At 34.4% G+C, this 23,525-nt stretch overlaps 4 long non-coding RNA genes and 1 pseudogene across 6 annotated transcripts; 3 read left to right on the forward strand and 2 right to left on the reverse strand.

The window, feature by feature from the left end:
- Positions 1-217: 217 nt before the first annotated feature.
- Positions 218-4,026, forward strand: LOC147510404 (uncharacterized). Of its 3 annotated transcripts, none has more exons than XR_015218817.1 (4): positions 218-1,798; positions 2,315-2,405; positions 2,993-3,157; positions 3,772-4,026. It is a non-coding gene; the product is annotated as an uncharacterized LOC147510404 (long non-coding RNA). The 3 variants fall into 3 exon arrangements; XR_015218816.1 differs by having other exon boundaries at positions 582-1,798; positions 2,315-2,367; XR_015218815.1 differs by lacking the exon at positions 218-1,798 and having other exon boundaries at positions 2,402-3,157.
- A 680-nt stretch (positions 4,027-4,706) lies between these two features.
- On the forward strand, positions 4,707-6,266 carry LOC147510405 (uncharacterized). Its single transcript, XR_015218814.1, has 3 exons — positions 4,707-4,847; positions 5,911-5,961; positions 6,095-6,266. It is a non-coding gene; the product is annotated as an uncharacterized LOC147510405 (long non-coding RNA).
- Positions 6,267-10,890: 4,624 nt separating this feature from the next.
- LOC147510406 (uncharacterized) lies at positions 10,891-13,308 on the reverse strand. Its single transcript, XR_015216780.1, has 2 exons — positions 13,178-13,308; positions 10,891-11,218 (listed from the first exon to the last, which is right to left on the reverse strand). It is a non-coding gene; the product is annotated as an uncharacterized LOC147510406 (long non-coding RNA).
- Positions 13,309-16,408: 3,100 nt separating this feature from the next.
- On the reverse strand, positions 16,409-18,126 carry LOC147510407 (uncharacterized). The gene is made up of 3 exons (XR_015217472.1): positions 18,029-18,126; positions 16,609-16,669; positions 16,409-16,526 (listed from the first exon to the last, which is right to left on the reverse strand). It is a non-coding gene; the product is annotated as an uncharacterized LOC147510407 (long non-coding RNA).
- A 2,479-nt stretch (positions 18,127-20,605) lies between these two features.
- On the forward strand, positions 20,606-23,145 carry LOC147510408 (cationic amino acid transporter 5 pseudogene; annotated as a pseudogene).
- Positions 23,146-23,525: the final 380 nt, after the last annotated feature.

Raw genomic sequence — 23,525 nt, forward strand, 5'->3', positions numbered from 1 at the left:
TGTGTGTTAACTTTTCAACACAAAAGCCTCGTTGCTTTTAGATACCCGTGGAAAGAGTTGTGTCATTCGGAAGATAACGCGTGAAAATTCTAGTTTGCTGAAAATTAAGATTTTTACCAAGTTTGAGCTATTTTTACTTCTAGATGGTATGACATTGGGACTTCGAGTTCTGTATGAAAAAGTAAGTTTATATATCATAGTTTCTAAATAATCAAGTGGTGTATTATTTGGATGAATGTAGGGAAAGTTATAACATCGACAAAGTGGCTAGAAATCCTACTGTGGTGTCTTTTTATATGTATGAACCCAGTTTGGGAAATATTCATATTAATGAACAAAGCATTTTCATAAACTTTTCTTGGAGAATATATGAGATTCCGAATATGAATGTTTATATAAAGTAAGAGCTACGTAAGGCTTGATTTCAATCTTGAAAGATTGGATACGTAGGCAGCCTTAGTTGAAGGTGCAGCTGTTATAATATATATTATATATTTAGTTTTTGCGATTAATATATGTATTTGATGGATGTTGTATCCGTTTATGATTTTGTGTTTTACTTATGGGTCAAGAACCTATATGCCTCTACTTAAACGAGAAACTATCCCGTGAATCTCGGAAAGTAAGAGGAACTACTTGTCTTAATGCATGTAAAGGGTTAAATAGTATTGTTGTATTCTCTTGAACTATTTAAACTAAACGGTGATCATGTGGTATCATAGTGATGTGATTGTGAGCACGTTCAGATTTTTTAGAACTTTAATATTTATTGGTGGTGGTGGGTTACCCATGGGAACTTAGGGGTTCTTAAGATGATATAAGAAATTGAAATGGATGAAGCTTGTGTTGTTTATTAATAAGTGGATATTATGGTATATATCCTGAAGAGCTTTGTACTAGTGTTGGTAGTGACTTTTCATTTCCGTTTTATTTTAAAATGATTGATTGACTCCTGGGGTTTTGGATTTACAATTAGTTTGCTGAAGGGCACGGTGGAAGTTGTATATTTTTCTTTTGTAAACTTTTATTTAACTTGTAAGAAATATTATATGTTTGTGTGTAGTCCCTAGTCCGCCACGACTCCTGGTTTATTTTGATGTTGTATTTATATATTGGGTTTGGCATTAATGAGAATGTCGGATAAAATTTCTTGTTAAGTTCAAGGTGTTAGAAAAACTCTTTGGTTGATCACCAAGGTGGATAGGTATTACCCGTTAGCCCAAGAATGGTTGTTTAAATCCTCGACCTCAAGAGTAGGCGAGAGATATGATATATAGCACGTAAATGCATAGATCCAACCTTCTCAGCATTTTGTGTGCCTGACTGCCTGAGTCTATATCCCGACTAAGACGGTTGCCTTTTACTGAGAGTGGGGATTGGTTATGCGAAGAGACACAGATGAATATATGTGTTAGTCTGTATAGGTGACTATCATGGTCGTGGCTAGGGATATTTGTGTGTTATATTATAATGATTTTAGACTATGTAGTTAAGTTTGAATTATTATATATGTTAGCTAGTTTTACTCGTTTAAAATATGTTTTGCAGAATGGTAAGTATACTAACCTTCTTACAGGGGTGGATGATCGTATAATGATTTTGGAAATGGTAAATTTATTTTATTTGTTAGCTAACTTTGCTAAAATGACACCTCACACTGTATAGAGGAACTAACAGTCCTAATGTAAATTATACAAGGTTTTTAGTAGATTTTAGATGAGCAAGAGAAACTAATGTTTTCTAAGGGAAGGAACTAAATTGTCTCGAGGCGTAAAGGTTACTCAGCAATGGCTTAACGGTCAGTTACTTTACTATTTTGGCATTTGTCGAGACGATTTAGTAGCTGGGTTGAGCAATAAGATGTATATTATTATGATTTTCAGGTTTTGACAGGATTTATGTTTATGAAATGTTGAAAATACATAGGAGACTATCGAATTTTTTTTTAGAATGTGATATTTATTTTTTGTTTTAGTTTATTAGGTTATAGTTAGTGGGTATTTTAAGTTCCAGCTTGGACTCATGTGAGTCAAACCCGCTCACGTCCTGGTTTATTAGATTGTTGAATATTCAGATCGAACTCTTTTATCTGAATATTCAATTGTCTGAAAAATTAGGGCGTGACAATTATATTACCATTCTAGAACCCACCCACCCACATACACATCTCAAGGAGCCATTCAGAAAGAGAGTACTGAGAGGCCAATCTATATGACTTGACTACTAGTGAGAGTTTATACCAACAAACTTGGAGTGTGTTGGGAATCAGCCTCCAACTACTGGTTACTTTTTTATGTTGTAATTGATTTGGCAGGTTGCAGGTCCTTATGGGATTCCTCCTACACAGCAAAGCGTGATCTTTTCATTGTATACCATACTACTCTATATCTTGTAGAAAGAATCAGGTCATTTTATTTGTTTGATCTTTACACTTACCAAGGGTTATGACATAAGCCATAATATATTTAGAAACTATAATCTAGCAAGAAACCACTCAAGCTAGCAGGTGACATTCTCTCTTTTTTTTTACTCCTTTCACTACAAGAAAATGGACTTTTTCCCGGGGTTTTTTACCCGGTATTTTTTCCCACGGTTATAAACCTTTGCATATTCTCCCACAAATTTTGACCGTAGCAAATAGATTTCTCCTTATTCCGTAACTTTAGTACTTTTACCCACGGTTTAAATGTTTACATGGACCATGGGTGCAGCCACAAAGAGAAACCGTTGGTACGTTTTTTTAGATCTGGACGAATGTTCCATGCGTTTTGACCGTAGGAATAGGGGATCCAAAATATTTTAACACAGAACAAAATAATTCCAACACACAGAAATTAAGTTCCCCCACTTAGCTTCGCCCCCCACCTCCAATTACTTTTTCTCTTTCCCCCCACAGACAATTGTTTAATTTTTTTTAAAAAAATAAGGATTTTGATGGCTTTCTTTTCTTCTATATATGTTCTTTTTCTCTAATTGTGTTGTTGACGTGCAGATTTGAAGAGGATATTTGGGCTGATTTGAAATTCGTTTTGCAAGCCTTCCCAAATTCTCGAAACCAAACGTTATGAGATCAGTGTTTCATCATGTTGTAATCTTCTCGTTTCGTGCTTCACAAGATCGTGTTGCTTCGCTTTTCGATTTTCATCATTCTTGTCAGGTAAGAATTTGGTAAAAATTTATCGTTTGTACTTCGAAATTCAAAGTGTGTTTCTTTTTATTACGTATCTAAAGTCTATTATTTAAATTTCTCATTTTCAATTCGAAATTTCTGGTGATTTTCTACTGTTTTGTCCATGTACAATGCGATGGCTTCTGTTGGAGTCCAATCTGACATTGTGACGCTTAACACCTTGATAAATTGCTACTCTTATATGGGTCGGGTGGATTTCGGGTTTGTTGTTTTGGGGAATATTTTAAAACATGGATTTCAACTCGATGCTTTTACTTTCAGTTCTCTTCTTAAGGGGATTTTGGGTGGATTGTTTGATCCATCTGCATTCACAAATTTAGTCCAGCCTTCAGGGGAAATTAGTTCCACTGAATGAGCTGAAGTGGCTCAGACCAACCTTTGTATTACATTTTCTTTATTTGTTTTGATTCCTTTAATCTTTGGGTACAAGTTTATGTCATTTGATGGACTTTTTATTGGATTGTGCTGAGGTGCCTGATGTGCCAGTTGATCTCACATGCGCCGAAACACCTCTTTTAACTCCCATAGTTTGATGGTGATTTTTTAAGCATTGTTCTTATAAAGGTTGCTTGTTATCTCAGTGAGCAGGAAAGGTTTTTGTTGCTGTTGAAGTAGTTGGAAAGAATGTCATGTCGACAACATCAGTTGTGACAACTGGGCTGGTTTCTTACAAGTAGATTTCAGTTCACTACATTGTTGTTCCTTTTAAAACTTTATGTATTACAATTGAAGATATGCCCAAAAGGAGCATCTCACCAAATGTAGTAACCTTCAACATTCTGGTTTATGCTCTTTGCAAAGAGGGTAAGACCAACGAAGCACTTCAAGTTTCAGAATTAATGCTTCAAAGAGGTATAATGCCTACTGTCGTTACATTTAATGCTTTGATCCATGGCCTCCTTTGCATTTATTAATGCATTGGAGTGGTGTGCTTTCCTCTGAACATCGATCTTATTTTGTTGAGTGGTGTGCTTTATTAATGCATTGGAGTCGTCCTCATGGCTTATTGTTTCCATGCTGCCAGTGGATCTAAAATCTGAGTCTCTCACCTATTTAGCAGATAATTATCCAAGTTGATAATTAATTGAATGAAGAGAAAGGAAAAATGGAAGTCATGATAAATATTGGATATCATGCTCATTTTTGTATAAGGACTGATCTCTTTAACTATTGTGTTATCTGCTAATGCTTCAACATCATTAGCAGCAACCTCTTCGTCTATAGCCTGTTTTTCTATGTTCTCATTTTCGCCAGCTCTCTCAACTTGGTCAGGCATCTGTTACAAGAGTTAAAGCTTCAAGAAGTAGATCACAAACGAAATGTATAGTGGATTGACAACAACATATATCTATATTTCATTTTACCTCGTTATTTACCGTTGTAGTTAGAGTGCTGATTTATTTCCTTTTATCTTGTTTGTTAAACTTCTTGACATGTTGTTGGGGTTTTCAAGCTTGGAAGCCTTGCATGTAAGTTTGGGTGTGCACTCCTCTTGTTTGCTTGCCAAATCTCCTTGTCATTCCCTAATTTCGATCTATGGATATTGATGTGGAGTTCTCTCTCAAATTCTTGCTGCTGTAATTCTTAAATTTGCTCATCATCTTGTTGGTTTTGAAGTGGGTTTTCTTGAATAGCTCGTTGGTTGCTCAAGGTTGAGGTATGTGCTCTACTTCTCATTTATTTCCATCATATTAAGAGCATGCTAAGGATTTACTTTAAGACTTGATTCATGTGTTTCTTGTGTTAGACTTCACCTCATTTTATTGAGTTCTAGTGTATGCATAGTGCTGAATTTCATAAACATGTTTAATCCATGTTCTAACTAGTATGGTTTTTCGACGCATATTGAAGTATGGCTCGCAAAGCTTGTTTAGATTGCTGTAAATCCATTTTCATTGCTTGTAGTAGTTTAGCTATTACTTGTAAATATGTATTCAACCATAAAACTTGGACTGCAACAAGTCTTAAGATCTGAAAATTGCAAAATTTTAGTAAGAGGTTCGGATTTGGTGATTTTTAGGGTAAAAAAGGCTATACACCATTTATTGTCATAACTTTCTTGTTATGACTCTATTTGTGGAACCATTTTCACCATTGTCTATGTGATTTAAGTGAGCATCTTTTAGAACTACTGAAATGCTTAGAGCTGGTAATTTAGTTCTATCAATTGGCCATCCTTTGTTGTTGGTCGGAGTACATCGAGACTTGGTATGTTGGTTCTGAAAATGTTGAGTTTAACGTAATAGAGAACAGAAGTTGAATTGGTATACTGGTGATTCCTATGGTATATTAGTCTTAATCTTGTTACGCATATCTTTTGTAGGTTATTGGTCCGACTTTCCTAAAGAAACACAACTAAGACTGTTTTAAAACTTTAAAACACCCTAGCACTAAATATAAGATTTATGGTAGCTATGAACCTGAGCACCTGCTTTCTTTGTCCTGCGAGTTGTCACATGTGTGTTTATTAATTATTTCTTTTTTGTAGTGGACACTAGGTTTTGATGGCCATGAATTTATTGCAGATGACTTTTAACTGTTTGGATTCTTGTGTATAATTTCTTTCCTAAAGTGTATTAAAGTTGTAAAGAGTAACTCTAATTCTAGTTATTTCAGTCATAAATGCAACCTCATCTAGATTTAAGATTGATTAAAGGAATGAGAGCTTCTTGTTTTTTATTTTTTTTTAATCTCTTATTCAGTTAGTTTTCACTTAACAGGATGCTTCTTCACGAGTATGCAACAATGGTGATCTCGACAGATTTAACAAGGTATCTTAAGTGTTTAGTTATACGATTTCTAACCTGTACCTATCATACTTTTACTTTTTCTTTATTTTTTAATTACAATTATTTCTTTCATAAGGTGATCAAACTTTGATTATTCATGGTTGAATGTTCTTAGGACGAGAATGCCAACATAGAGGAGAATGTTCTTGGCCGGTGAAGTTATTGAGATTTTCATTTTTTTTTTCTTTTGTAATTTTTTCATTGCAATATATTACAATGTAGAATACAGAACAAGATGGAATAAGTTGGTTTGGAGGTTTTTTATAATATATTGGTATTGATTATAATTTGGATTTTTGATTACTAAAATAGAATATTATAAGGACATGCACTGAAGGTAAGGGTATAGTAAATTGGACTGACTTGGCATGCTTAGCATTAACTTGCATGCATGGATGATTAATTTTTATATACCCAGCATGCTTGTTTTCGAGATCTTGGTTAATTCAATCTTTGGCTTTGCGAGTTTTCCTTTATATATTTTTCGGGATAATTAATGAGGTGTAGGATGGTTATGGTGATTGGTGGTTATTTGTAGGTGTAAGACCTTTGCTAGGTGATTCGTGGATTGCAGGTGAAAAGATCTAAGAATTGAAATATCAATTATTATTTTTTTAAATGACTTTGCCACAGTCTAAAGCCGTCGCAAAAAAAGCAGATCCCAAGAACCAAAACCGTAGGAAAAACTGGCCTTTTGCCACACGCAAAGACCGTCACTATTGGCAGGTTTTACCCACAGTCCGATGCACAAAAAGTCCATGGTCCTGCAACAGTCCAAAACCGTGGGAAAAGATTTTGGACTGTGGAGTAAAACTTATTTTCTTGTAGTGTTTGTTTTAGTTGGTTTCTTTAATGGGTGTGTTTAGATTCAGACTTTGTGTTACAAACTGTGTGATGATGTGTGACTTGTAGATTGTTGTTATGCCGTGCGATATGATGGAGATTGGTGTTGTAGACTTGCAGAAACAAAATAGTATTGATAAGGTGTTGGTGGAATATATATCGAGTTTTTAGAGATAGTTCAAGGTTTACTTGCTTGGCTAAAGTGTTGGTTGTCTTTATCAATGTTTAAGATGAAACGTACATAACCTAGTATATATTCAAGAGAGTATGATACGGTCATTCAATTCCACCAAGGTCTTTACGGTACTTTCATATAATTCTCCATTTCAAGACAACTACTAATAAAGTGCAAAACTGGAATATGTGGTAGTCTTAGAAGATAAGGTCGCATAGTCGTAGGAGAAGATGAGAAAATCTACTCGGGCGTCTTTAAAAATGTAATCTTGCTACATACATGCATGAATTTTTTTCCAACGCCAAGTTTGACCCATATGCCATTTGGAATGACATACATTTTTACTATACCAGTTGGAATGACATAGTATGGCTTGTTTCAAGACAACACTCTAAATTGTTTGTATATATGACACAAAAATATAAATAATGTAGTACATAATTTTGAATGTCATAATCATTTTATGCTTATTGAAGTAACGTGACTTTTTCTAGCCAGATGCCATTTGGAATGTAATATACCTTTATTATGACATTTTGAATGACATAAGTACGATTTGTTTCAACGATACATTAACATTTAGTTTGATGTCTAATGACTCTAAATTACACTATAATAAACATAATGTATAATAGTGTATTGTAATATATACCATATGTATGTAATTCTCAATGTCAAGTTTGATTCATATGCGATATGCTACTTAGAATGACATACTTTTACTATGTCATCTGGAATGATATAAATATTGACTTGTTTCCACACTACATCATGTTAAGTGACTAAATGTATATGACAAAAAAATTTACATAATGTCATATGTATATAATTCTCAATGTCATATTTTTTTTTCCATATAGTTGTCAAAGTGACATACATAAAACTTTTTCTAACGCCAAATTTAATCTATATGTCATTCAGAATGACATATATTTACTATTTCAAATGGAATAACATAATAAGCATAATCTATAATATTAAACTATAAATTGCAATGACTCTAAATTACACAATAATAAACATAATATATAATATTATATATAACGTAACATATATCATATGTATGTTGTATGTAATTTTTAATGTCAAATTTGATTCATATGCCATTTGGAATGATATATACTTTTACTATGTCATCTAGAACAACATAAATACTAACTTGTTTCAACACCACATCATGTTTGGCAAGTGACTCTAAATTGCTTGTATACGACACAAACATTTGCATAATGTCGTATATATGTAATTCTCAATATCATATAGCTGTTAAAGTGACATACATAAGACTTTTTCTAACACCAAATTTAATCCATATGTCATTCGGAATAACATACCTTTACTATTTCAAATAGAATAACATAAATACAACATGTTCTAACACCACATGAAATTTGGTCTATTACTATAAATTGTTTGTATGACACAAAAATAGGCATAATGTCATGTGTGATTTCTCATTATCATATATATATTGTCTTACATTTATTAAAATGACATACACAAAATTTTGTCGAGCCATATATATCATTAAAAAATTTAAAATGACATAACACTTGTTTCACGCCAAATCAAATTTGCACTAATCTCACTCTGCATTGTTTGTGTTACACAAAAGTAGATATAACTACCTCATGCCCATGACACAAGATACTTGTTTCACACATCTTTACCATCTTCAATCCCATAAAAATTCTAGTTAAATTTTAGATAACCACAAAGCAATGTGTAATGTTAAAACACAACTACTCATATTACTTTTAATTTTACATCATTCAGGTGTTACCAATCTCACCTATTCTATTACTCTTTGGCTTGCCCTCTCATTGTAGTAAAAGGCCTTGTTGATGTGAGTGTGTTACCATTATTATCATTATAAAACATAAATAATGAACCGAGTGTGTTACCATTATTATCATAATTAAAGATATTTCACATATTTATACAAATATATACCTGATAAAAAGTGATGTATCATTACCTTCAAGTATGAAACTATCAAAGAGGATAAAAATGCCTGGAAATATACCTATAAAAAATCTACCACAAAATACAACATCAAAAAGAGCCAATAAAAAAATTTGATATGAAAAACAGTGAATCCAATCCTAATATAAAAGATATGAGGTGTTACTTCACTGATATTATAGAAATACATGTGAACACACTCACTCATGAAATAGAATCAATGGGTTTTGATCCCCACCATACAACTTTCTTTAACAACATACACATTTCACAATATTGTGTGGCAAGTATGATAGAATAGATATTGTTACGCCAATATACTGAACACCATACAACATGAAGCTCCATCTCTTTCTCTAGCTCTTCCCTCATTCTTAGGAAATATTGCAGTATGAGTTATAATAGGAAATACAAATTACTACTTTACATTGTAGTATGAATTATAATAGAAAATACAAATTACTACTTTACATTGTAGTATGGGTTATAATAGGAAATACAAATTACTACATTATATGTGTTTTTTCAAAAAAAAAAAAAAAAAAAAAGTAATTGGTAGAAAAATAGTTATGGATCCTTGTAGAGTTTATTTTCTTAAGTTGTAAGTGGAATAGATCTCTCTATTCAAGGATATTCAAATAATATTTAGGTGCAAAACGTACAATTTTGAGTTTCACTTTTTTGTTAGTTAGCAAGTGAGTATTGGTCGAAAAAATGAATATGTTCTATTCATTTTGCTCTTAAGCTCATTTGAGTTAATGCATATAAACAAATAGATATCTCTAAATATAAAAAATTTGTTGTCTCTAGTAGTGTAGTATACTCCTCTAGCTAGTGACTACAAAGTTAATAACATGGTCAGATTTTTGAAAAGTTTGGTGTTTGGAGAGGTGTTGGTGCACTCAACCTATTTTTGCCACCCTATAATGTCACACTCCAAATTTCATAATAATTGAATACCAAATACACATGGCATAAACAATCATTACAAAACTCAGGATGTGCTACGAACTAACCAAGCAAAACCCAAACTATACAAAGATAGAAACATTCTACAAATTTTTTGGCAAAATCTCCTTTGTATTTTCAACATTTTCATAAACTTAAATCTTGTCATAACCTGGAAATCTTAATATATATATCTCATTACTTAACCGAATTACTTAACCATCTCGACAAAATACCAGAACAGCTAACCCTTACACCTCAGAGACAATTTAGTTCCTTTCCTCGAAAAGGCATTAGTTTCTCCAACGCGTCTAAAATCTACTAAAAATATGGTATAATTTACATCAGGATTGTTAGTTCCTCTATACATTATGAGGCGTCCTTTTATCAAAATTAACCAACAAATGAAATAAATTTACCTTGTTCAAAAATCTTTATATGGTGATCCGCCCCTATAAGAAAGTTAGTATGTTTACCATCTTGCAAAACATATTTTTAAACGAATAAAAAATAGCTAAAATATTTCAAATTTAACCACATAGAATTCTTTATAACATTCCACACAAATATCATACCACGATAGTCACATCTACACACTGTTGTGACTGACACATATATCCATCTGTCTCCTTGCATAACCAACACCCACTCTCAATAACAGGCAACCATCTCAGTCGGGATATCAACTCAGGCTCACAAAATGCTGAGAGAGTTGGATATATGCATTTGCATGCTACATATCATATCTCTCGCTTACTCTTGAGGTCAAAGATTAAAATAACCACTCTTGGGCTAACAGGCTATACCTATCCACCTTGGTGATCAGTCAAGGAATTTTTCCAACACCTTGAATTTAACAAGAAATTTTCAACAAATTTAACAAGAAATTTTCAACAGGCATTCTCATTAATACCAAGCCCAATAAAAAATATATTAAATAAAATCAGGAGTCGTGGTGGACTAGGAACTACAAACAAGCATACAAATTATTATCTTTATACATATAAAAGTTTACAAAAGAAAAACATTCAACTTATACCATGGCATTAAGCAAACCACCAATAAGAAATTCTCAAGGAACCAAAACAGTATCACAACTGAAAATGAAATGAAACCAAAGTACACTAGGGCAATTACAAGCCTCTTCAAGGTATACCTTACAATACACATTTATCAATACACAATCTAAGCTTCATCAAACTTCTTTAGGTATATCATTCAATACCCATTTATAAATAATAATACAAACTTAATCCATTTAAATTCTTATACCCTCTTCAGAACCCCTAAGTTCCCGTGGTAGCACCACTGCACCACCACCAATAAATATTAGATTTCCACAAAATCCGAACATGACCACCATCACATATAAATACAATACCACAAGACCACTGTTTAGTTTAAACAGTTCAAAAGAAAACAACAATACTATTTAACCTTTACGTACATCAAGACAAATAGTTCCTCTTACTTTTAGAGACTCACGGGATAGTTTCTCGTTTAAATAGAGGCATATAGTTTCTTGACTCGTACGTAAAACACAAAATCATATACGGATACTACGTCCATCGCATGCATATGTCGATCACAAAAACAAAAACATAATATATATTATAGCAGTTGTACCTTCAACTAAAGTTGTCTACGTATCCAATCTTTCAAGATTAAAATCAAGCCTTACGTAGCTCTTACTTTATATAAACATTCATATTCCAAACATCATATATTCCCTAAGGCATATCTAACACTAGCACAATAAAAATATTTTCAAGTTCAATCAACATTCATTATGAATTAATTGTCCTATTTCAACAAGAGAACTTATCTACAGCTCTCTTCAGAACTCTAGGGTACAAAATAGTCTCCATGACATCCAAGCATAAAATTCTTCAAGCAATAAAGCGAATCCGAAAGAAATATGTATAAATCTCATTATATTTACAAATAATAAAACCAGCGGCTTAGATCATCTAAAAATAGTTATAACAAGTTCCAAATACTCCCACAATAATATATATATATAATTTCAGCCTTAATGATGCACGATGAACCTATAAGTCAAACTTGCTCAAAAATGAATTTTACCATACTTTTGGGTCACCAAAAACTATCTTAAGAACCATGTCGTTCAAAATAAAAACCACTATCTAAAAATAGGTTACAAACACCAAGGAATGATTTAAGAAGCTCTTAGTTCATTTCTAGAAATATTCCTCAAAATAGGTTCGGGCACCTAGAAAAAAGACATTGTACGTTTTCTACCCAACTTGTCAAAGCAAAAACTTACCCTATATTTATCCAAATGATACACCACTTGATTATTTAGAAACTAGGATATGTACAATTACTTTTTTGTGTAGAACTCGAAATCCCAATCTCATTCTTATCTAGGAGTAAATATAGCTCAAACTTGGTAAAAAATCCTAATTTCAGAAAACTAAAATTGTGACGCACTATCTTCCGAAGAGCACAACTCTTTCCACAGGTATCCAAAAGCAATAAGGTTTTTTGCGTTGAAAAGCTAACATACAGAACTTACTTTTTTATATTTTACAAAAAATTTCAATCGCGTTCTAAATATGCGAAAACTGGACTCGAACTCAGTGGGCAAAGAAACTGATTTCTGACACACTATTTTCTGCCATCCAAACTTCTAGACATCATAACTAATTCCATAGGCCTCAAAATGCGATGAGACCAATTGGAATGGAAATCAGACTCACAAAACTTACTTTTTCATGTTTTCCCGAACACCTAACTCTCATCCCAACTACATAAAAACTGGACTATAATACAGTGCATATAAACTGTTCCTAAAGCGCAAATTTCTGACGCACAGACTTATGGAGCTCATATCTTTCTCTATACACACCCAAATTATCTGATTTTTGGATATGTGTTTCTTCTACATGTCTTATATCTACCATAAAAATTTCAAATTATTTGAATACAAATAGTCAGTCAACTAGTTGTTTTATATCAGCATGGCAGATTGAGAAGAAAACAAATAGTTCACTTCCTAAAACCATAGTATACATGAAATACTAAAAATATTCAAAATCAAAGTATAACCTAAGAATTCCAACAATGATTAACCAACACATACAATAAATTTGGTATATTTATCTTAAATCAATCAAAAGGAAGATAGAATAAATAAGATAGTAGAAAATAACTCACTAAAGCATGCATTGGCTACCAAACATTGACACCCAAAGAAATTTTTTAGAACTCCACATGATTCCTTCAATTCTTATTTCTTCTTACCTAATTTGTCTTCAATTTCTTCCTACAATTGAATCCCTCCTACTTCTAATTATGTAAAAGTGTTTCTTTCTTTCCATTTCTTCTCAGTATCTCTCTTAGGGTTTTAACACCATGAAAGAGGAAACTCTCCCCTCACTTTTTGTCTCATCTCTCAGTTTAGTCAAAACAAAAAAATTCGAAATTTGCAAAACAACCCCTTCCAAAATAATATTTGTAGAAAAGTCCTTATCAAGTTAGAGTTTCCAGAAAAAGACCTCTAAAATCAGTTATTAGAAGAAAATCTAAATAGGGCGGGGTGTTACATAACAACGCTATACTTGCTCATAATAGCTTCAATCAAACTTTCTTGGCATGATGGGGGAAAAGGTCAATAACATAAAATTGAAAACTAAGAGAATTTTCTTTTGTCTATAATTACTTTTCTCTCTTCTTCTTAGGCAGCAAATTGAAACTAAATTGAATACATTAGGATTAGGGTTGAACACCTAGGGTATATCATGAGTGAATAAGAAAGTATATAAAATGTTAGATCGCTAATACTTCCCCTCACTTTCGCCTCTTTTTCCCTAGGTCTCTCTCTCTAGATTTGTCAAAAAGTCCCTTTTCTCTCTCTCTCGCTGTTCTTTTTATACCCCTGGCCTTCTATCGTAGTCGTCCACCTATTTCCCTCATCCCACGCTCCCTCTTCTTCCACGTCGGCTTCTACCGTGTACATGCGAGTCCACGGACCGATCTTGTGCTCGTGAGTTCTCCGCATATCTTATCTCAGGCCCATTCTTCTGCTGATCCTCTGCACCCCGGCTTCCACTACCACAGCCTGCATCGGGCCAATATTACCCTCGATCCTTTATATCACAGACCCTACCACCACAGATGCCCCTTCTCGACTCTGCGGCCCTATATAGTCCCAGGGTCAAGAATTCTTCTCACTTCTTTGCCTCCGCACCCAGCCTCCCTTTTCTGACTATTCATCAGTACGTGTGTGCTGCAAAAAGTACTCATCACGCGCATCTTTCATTACCTTTTCGTATTCTGAGCCTCCACGTGTCACACATCCATTGGACCACCTGCCGACTCTTCGGTTTCTTCACCCTAAGGATTTTACCCTTTTACCCTTCTCTTACTTAAAGTCCTGCTCATTTCTTCTTCCTTACTCTTTTCAGGTCGAAGCTCGGCCCAAGCTCGCTCGTTTAACTATATGAGACGAGCTCGAGCTAAAATTAAAGCTCGTGTAACAAATGAGCTTGATGAAGCTCGACTCATTTAGCTCAAATAGCATATTTGTAGTGTAAAATAACCAGGCGGCTCGGGCTTAGCTCGTTTAAGCTCGACTCGAGCTCGCTTGTTTAACTATATGAGCCGAGCTCGAGCTCAATTTAAAGCTCGTGTAATTAACGAGCCGAGCTTGGACATGGTAAAGCTCGGCTCGTTTAGCTCGAATTCCACCTTATTAAGAGGAACACCTCCTGGAGAAGGTTGTGCAGCCCAATGAATCACACCTTGCATTGATGCCGAATAAATGTCTCTGTTAACCTCTTTTATCAAGAAACTAAACTCTGACTTTGAATTCTAGAATGGATCGTACTCTACTCGGATCTCAAGAACAGTCTCCTTATCATCGCCATAAATAACTTAAGTGCATCTACATCTTATAGGAAAAGCAAACATTTATGCAGCAAAGAAACATTGAATGCTAAAAGGTATTTCTTAATTGAGTCTGTGGGACTGTGACCCCCAATACAAGACAGCTTATATCTATGTGACCACCAGAATTCATATTCAAATCCTATAAATTTATTGGTTTGCTACTGGAAGGTTGTGTTTCATAGTGATTTATAACACTTCTTCAAAGGTAGGACATATATGTGCTTCTAAGGAATTGGATTATCATAATAAACAACACTAGCACATGCATATGTTAACTTCCATGAATGTAGATATGCAGTATAAAGTATATACTGTCAACAACTACATACATCCACTGCAAGTACTAAAAAAAGATATCAAATGAAGAAAAAACATCAAACAAAAATGTAAAAGAGTAAGGTGGTACCAGCACACATCTTAAACATGTTTTGATAACAGTATCACAGCCGGTGATGGATCCGTGGGGGGGCGGGGGGACACAAAATTTGAAATAAATTATCAATATATAATAGAAGCAATTAAACTAGTGTAATAAATATTTGAATCAATAAGGGACTAAAGGTTTTCTCCTAAATTTTTTGATTGATAACAAAGCCTTGACAAATCAGGGGAGGGGCCCCAGATTTTGAAAAAAAAAAATATTTCTATATGGTGGAAGCAGTTAAACTAGTGTAAGAAATGTTTGAATCGATAAGGATTTGCCCCCAACCTTTTTCACTTCACAATAAAGCTTTGACCAACCAAATTTTTTTTGAGAATTAAGCTTGCAAAATGTATAAAGTGATTACAAAATATATCATAGTACTTGGTGTAGTAAAATTTCCATACATAGTGGTAAAAGAAAAGCAATAAACCAGGGGGGTGAGTGGACATTTACATGGAACTAAGAATCCCTTCTAGATTGGAACCCTATAAATAAAGCCCACTTATTATTTGACATTCAACCCAATTTAGTTGGGACAGGAATTCTGCCAAGCAAATTGTTATTTCTCAACATGTTGAACAAGTTTAAGGAGAACTAAGCATAATAATGTATTATCATAAAAACAATATTCTAAACTTGCAGATGAAAAATAATGCAGATACTTACATTGTGTCAAGGTTTTGTTGTTACACTAGTTCAACGGGTATCTTGCCAGAAAGTTTGTTAAACGACATCACTGCAAGAGTCCAACATGAATAATTTTAGTGCAAATTGATGTGTGGCCTGGTTGAAGTTTACTAACATATAGAACGTACTTTCTTATAATTTAAATGTCATAATAGAATAATATAGAGAAGATCTTGTTCAAATTAAACAAAATATGACTTTTGGACTTACATAATCTGAATACTTAGGCATAGAGATCTTCTTTGAGTTGAGTTTATACAATTTCTAAGCCCCAACATAACCTGGTGGAACTATTGCAAGAACCAGTGCATTACTTTCCTCTAGTTCAGTAGCTACAGGAATTATTTTACTCAGACCCTGCAGAAGATGTACATAATTGTATTTAATAGGTTTTTTCCACAACTTAATAATGAAACAGATAAAATTTATTAGCAAATCTCATGTTTCTTTAGTAGGAGCTTTTGACGATATTACCTTTTCTACGGGTTTCTCACTCTCTGGAGGAGAAGGTTGTTCTTGATTTTGTGGGTGTGGCTTCTCTCCATGTTGTGGATCATTTTATTGTAATGGGATAAGGCTTACTAAGCCCCTCTCCTCCCCATGTTTCATCTTTAAAATTATAATATGCCACCCCTCATTGGAAAGTAAGAGGGAAAAAAGGTCCTTTCAACACCCCCCTACACACTCACTACTGGGAAAAAAGACATGAAAACAATCCTTTCACAATGCCCCACCTGCAATTGGTAGATTGAAATATGGGTCATATTTAATTAAATCATTAAATGTGTTACCATTATAATCATATGTTAAAAACGAAAGTCAAAATGGTGGTAATGATAAACCTATATAACTTGCACAGCCAGAAACGAATTATCCCTTGAATGTCATTAAGTAAATTGTTTACGACGTAACTTAGGTTCAATTCCATAAAAAATAGACTCGCAATACTAACTTTTGTATGTAGGAAATCCAAGCCTAAATCTGACTCCTATGTCAAAATTTGCTCTTACAAAGAATGTCGTAATAGTTCCAATTCAATCATTTCTACAAGCTTCTTTCCAAACTGTTGCCTTCCCCAAGCTTGTTACTAGTTAGTACGGTATCAAAACCCAAAAGTTTACACATGAATAAGAAACCTCATTGGTAATATATTAGAACCTTTAATTGTCCATTACAAAGTCCTTTATGAATCAAGTCATCTAACATCGATCTTACCATAGCCAGCACCAAGTTCATATAAAGTGTTGTTGGTTCACACAACTCCATAAATAATATTGAACCACATAGACTATATATCTAGATATAAAAGAATCCACAAATATAATATTGAAGGCGGTCAATAGATCATATATACAAACCACTGGATTGATCCCAAGTGATTTATTTGGAAAAAGTAAAAAAAAAAAAAAAAAAAAAAAAAATAGTTTCGAATACAACCCAACATCGCCAAATAATCCTAAGATTTCTCCCTGATAAATGTAGGAAACCAGACTCGGACAAATTATTAACCTTGTGTGGCCTAACATCTTAGGCTTAGAATCTTTAAGTCTCATCTTGACCTCATTCATTTTTCAATTATGATAATCACAATTACAACACCTTCGCCTCTCCTCTCATCTCTTTCCCATTTCATATCTCACCAATGCTTTATTATGCTCAAAAACACGTGGAGCTGGTGGTAGTGATGAATTGCAGTTTAAAATTGGATCTAGTGAAACCTAACAGAATAACCAGACATGCATTACCTAAAAGGCCTTGCCTGAGACTGATTTAACTTGGTGATTAAAATCAATCTGGACTGTTCTTTATTTTTGCCTAAATGTTATTCAGAACAAGATGAAAAGAAGCAGCATGCTTCCCATTTAAAAAAAAAATCGAGGTCGTGAGAAAGGGATCATGTCAAATGCCATGCACAATTGCACACTATCTAATAGTTCAGTTCAGTGTTAAATTAGTACAATCTTTTACAACATGATAGGACATTAACGATAGACCGATAGTCGTCCACAATAAAAAAACTGCAAGTACATAGCTTGTAGATGTCACCTAGAATCAGTTTTTAAGAACTTAAATCTCTAACGAGTAATTTATACCTAATCAGAAGTGGAGTTGGTAAAGACTCACATTTGTAACCTTTGACCAATTCCTTGCCTAATGAGCAATGCATTCACTTGTGATTGTCTGCAATACCTGAATGGGACCTTAATCAGTTAAGTTTATTTCTCGATCAAAACAAAATAAATATGTAAATGTCTTTCGATTCATACCATTTGTTTGTCTAACTTCATCTGAAAGGGATGATCCAATACACGACCTCGTATGCATTGCCACTTAAAAATCAGTGCATGAAGGCCGGGGTACTAATTAATAAGATCGTCCATTAGCAACCTATAAGAAAAAGAGCATGATCTATGTCCGAGAAGCTATACAAACAACCTCAGAATTCTATGTGTACCAACACAGATAATATAATAAGAACACATGAAAATCATGAATGTGCAGCAAATAAACACATTAGTCTAAAGAACAAATAAATCAACTTATTGTGGCAGTGCCAAATGGAATTTTAGGAACAATTTAAGATCACAACCTGTTCTGCTCTCATTCAGTCTCATCTTGTGTGGACATAGTCTGATTATATAGTTACATTGGCTCAAATACTAGATATTCTTCCTAAGCATTTTTTTCTCCTTGTTCCGAACAAAAGAATTTGAATATACAAATAAGTTCAACAACCATTAAATTAGCCGAGGCGTTTTAGTATGTATATTCTATAATTTATTCACAAACCTTATAATCTGTTGGTAGCAACTACTAAAAGTACAAGCACCTTCGAATTGTTATCAAAACCAAAATAACCAATTAATACGATCTACTATTCACCATTCAGTCAAAGTGCTTATGATGATGACAGGTGAAGCACTACAATTAGTACAAGGGGAAATACTTTGTGTACCACGATTAATAATTTAATGGTGACAAGTGAAGCAACAAAAGATAAGAGTTTGACAAAAGAAAAAAAAATCAAACTTGAATAAATAAAAAGAACATTGGTTCTGGTCATGTGTTAAGATAAACTTACGTATCCATCACTGCCTAGAGTGTCACCAAATGAACTACTTTTAGAAATGAAGAAGTCGGCACACAACAAGCTGACCATATGCCAATCAAGCAATCTGGTCACCCATCAAACACATGTCACAAGCATAATTAGATATAACACCATTCTCGATCAGTCTTAATTTTCTAGGTAGTCTATGTATATTGGCTTTACATAGCTCCAGCAAACCCTTTCCATATAGTGAACGATAACAGAGAAATTCCCATAGCAAGGAGTATGGCAATAATAAAATTATTTAAAATGATTTTCCACCTAACGTTAAAGACCTATAGAGCTTAAACATCCCAAATGAAATTCCCTCTAGATTAAGCCAATGCTATGTGCTAACCACTTTGGGAAAAGAATGCATTTGATGATAAAAACAATATGAGGAGAGCATATGTTTGCTACTTAAAATGGTACCATGTGTCCCAACTCCCAAATGATGGTAAAGTAAACAATGACACTCTGCCAACCCTAAAATATACATTAGCACACACTCTAAAGTTCCTGTGTGATGAATTATCAAACCCTAGATCAATAGGTGGTAACAACACTCTTGACACTCTCTAATACGTCATTCCACCCCAACATCAATATTACTAATAATATTAAATAAACATCTTGTTATGCAAGTCACAAAAAAATAATAATAAAAATACGAGTATCTTAAAAAGCCAAAATTGAAAAATCAAAATAGCTTACGTCATCAGCACCTGAAACTTTGGGACCTGCATATTTGTGTGATAGGTCCGACCACTGGAAGGGTGGACCCAACTGCCAGTGATTCTCTCCTCTAAGAAGGAATCAAAAATGGCAAAGTTAAGAACCTTGTCAACTTTGGTTCCTTGCTTTTCCAGCATCCCGTCAAGCTACACAAAAGGAAGATACAAACAAGAGAAAATTTCAATAAAATGATATTCAAACCAAAAAAGAAAATATGGGGCGCAAAAGAATAAATTTCTAACAATAAATGAAAAGATCGTAAACCTTTTCTACTTGAACCACAGTTCTACGTAACCCATCAAGAATGAACCTTTCTGACAGATGGCGTCTTCATTGCTTCATTGATTATTCCAACAACCAAGTCATCAGGTACAAGTTCCCCCTATAAACGAACTCCACAATTAGGAACGACAACAGATATAAACTTGTCTCATGACCAAAGAATACTTTGTAAAGTGTATACCTTCTCCATGGCTTCTTTCGCCTTAATTCCAAGAGGTGTTTTAGTAGAAACAACAGCTCTGAGCATATCACCTGTAGCCAAGTGGCACAAACAACAGTCATCCTTGATAATAGGAGACTGGGTTCCTTTTCCGATCCGGGTGGACCTGCCAGTCAACTAATCAAAGACCATTAATACTGAGTAGTTGAGAATGCTCCCAGTGACCTACGTCAGCCCCCTTTTTTTCTCTCATACTAACACATCAGATTTTACCTAAAAAAATGAATTCTACGCTTTTTTTTTGCGATTTCAATTGTTCGTAGCCCAAAATACATAAAAACCCAAAATAGATAAATAGATAAAAATCTCTTTCTTAAATCTTATCTCATCTCCATTCTTAAATCTTATCTCCATTCTTAAACAAAACAAAACCTCTCTTCTTCCAAAATTAAACTACTTCCATAATTGTTCAGGATGATAAACTCTATACACAATTCTCTCTCGCCCGAAACCCCTTACCATACAAGGACTCTACTTCCATCCAAACAGAATTTCACTACATATATCATCATATGACTTCATCTCATAATCTCACAACTCCGTTGCTTGAAAACAAAACAACCTCCATGGAAGAAAATGAAGCAAAAAGTTACTGGACATGGAGCAAAACACGATTTTTACCAAGAACCATCATTCCAAAGTTGGCAAACTTACAAAACAGCACTATCCCAAACTGGTCATCGTTTAAAAGATCGGGTTCTAGACCGTTCAAGTAACACCCAAGAGTTAGAAGTCAGAAAAGAAAGTGTTAATGAGATGAAAAGATGTTTGTCTTGGTGGGATTTAATATGGTTAAGTTTTGGTTCAGTTGTTTGGTCTTGGTATATTTGTTTTGAAAAGTCAAGAAGCTCATAATCATCTTTGCTATTGTTTTATCATTATGCAATATCGGGTTTATCTGCATTGCTTTCTGTTTTTGTTATCTTGAATTATTTGTTGAAATTCCCATTCTTTGGTGGTTCGTTTTCGTTTCTTAGAATTGAGTTAGGTGATTTTGTTGCTTTTATTGCTCTTTGGAATTTCTCGTTAGAGGCGTGGTTGGTGCCGCAGGTTTAGCAAGATCATGGACTTCTTATTTTGCAACATTTATTAATCGTCACTGATTCATTGGCGCTTTCATGTTAGCGCGTTGGCGGATGGATTTAATTTATTAGACCCACTTGCATTCTTTGTTTTATGCACTTTATCGGCAATTCCAATGTTTGGTTCAAGCGTAGTAAGCCATCGCTTCTTAATTGGATTGCTGCTATGCTTAGTGTTGGAATTATTGTGTTTGTGATAATAACTGGTTTTGTTAAGGGTGATGCCTCAAATTTATCTCCTTTTGTTCCGTATGGAGTGGAGGTGTGTTTAAAGCTTCAGTGTTTTGTTTTGTTTTAATCGGGTTTTCGACATGGTTGCTACAATGGCTGAAGAGACTAAGAAACCTTCGAGGGTATACCCATTGGATTGATTGGATCAATGTCGATGATTACACTGGTTTATTGCTTAATGGCGTTGTCACTTAGTATGCTGGTGAAGTATAGTAATATGGATGTAAATGTTGCCTTTTCGGTTGCCTTTAAGAGTGTGGGCATGAATTGGGCGAATTACATAGTGTCTTTTGGTGCACTGAAGGGGATGACTACAAGATTACTACGGGATTAATGGTGGGAGCACTTGGTCAGGGAAGGTATACTACTCAAATTGCTCGATCACATATGATTCATTACATGAGTTCTCCATTAATGAAAATGGATTTTATTTGTTTTAATTTTTTGCAGCTAAACAGAGTCTTGCTATTACACGTTCTGGACTCTAGGCTCTCCCAGGATCTCCCTTCAGACCTTCAAAAGCTTCGATGCAAGGTAAGTTCCAGTCTTATATATTCACTTCCATAAGTATATATAACCATCAATTTTTTTATTTAGTACTAATTAAGAGCCTCTGCTTAACATGTTTAACATCTAATTTGATTTCAAATACATGTATGAGAGACATCCGTATTTTATAGTTCTCTAATAGATTCAGTAGAATCTAGAAAGAGAGTGTTTTGATCCAAAGATCAAACACTTTGGTTTTTTATTTTTGGATGGAAACTGAGTTGGCCCTTCCTCAGTTTCAAGTTTTGTTTTGATATATATGAAATGTTCAGAGTAATATATATAACATTACATTGTTTGGTAGGTGGCGTTTGAGGTCCTGCAATTTACCACACCAATTGTAGAACTTGGAAACAAATTGGCAGAAAGGATAAGAAGCAAGGGCACCTACATAGCTCTCCATCTATGCATGGGAAAGGACGTCTAGACTAGAATTGGTTGCCTTCTGGGGCTGAGCCATAAGTATCATGACAGGAAACTTGCTAGAAAGGAGAGGAAGAAGAAGAAAGTGTCTGAACTTGAGGAAGTGAAGAAAAAAGGCTTTGGAGTGAGAATGATGAGACTGTGATATTGAAGGGGTTGATTGAGTTTAAGAAGAAAGGGAAGAATATGGGTAGTGATTTAACCGGGTTTCTTGATTTTATTGAGGGATTAGATGCTGATGCGAATAGAGATCAGTTGAAGAGTAAGCTTCAGAGGTTGAAACAGAAGTATCAGAGTAGTAGTGGGGGGTTTACGAAAGCTCATGAGGTGAAGTTGTTTGAACTGTCAAAGCAGATTTGGGGTGAGAAGAGTGGTGGCATTGTTGATGCGGGAAATAATGGTGCGGGTGATTCGGTTGTGGAAGATGGGAAGAAGAGGAAGAGACAGAAAAGTGCTAATGGTGTGGCTTTGCAGAAGAAGGGTCATACTCCGATGGTGAAAGCAGTAACTAAGGAAACCCTAACTTACTGCAAGGATAGATTTTTCGGTTCCAGTTTCGCAAGATCCAGTAGTACTACAATCTCAGATTCCGGTTGAAATATCGGGAGATTCGCCAAATGGAGATTCAGAGGCAGAATGAAGAGTTGCAGAGAATCTGAGATGGCAACTATAGCGAATCAAGAGCAAGCTATGTTTAAGAAAAATAGTGATGAAGCTTTAGCTAGAGCGTTCAATGCTGATTATTATGTTCATCGGAATATACCTGAAAAATCAGTTCCAGTACCGGTGTCGACAATCCCACCGCCGCCGTACATGAACATTACAACAGTGGGTATCGATACCGTCACCGGCTGGAATATATCAAACCGACAGCGGTACAACCGGTTATTGGACAGGTAAGTCAAGGTTATTATGCAGTTCCACAAGGTGGTTACAGGGAGCAACCGGTGGTTTTGGTATTACTGGCCTCGCTATAA

This window comes from Coptis chinensis, chromosome 3 (assembly GCF_015680905.1).
Source record: "Coptis chinensis isolate HL-2020 chromosome 3, ASM1568090v1, whole genome shotgun sequence".
In the NCBI taxonomy this organism is placed as follows: domain Eukaryota; kingdom Viridiplantae; phylum Streptophyta; class Magnoliopsida; order Ranunculales; family Ranunculaceae; genus Coptis; species Coptis chinensis.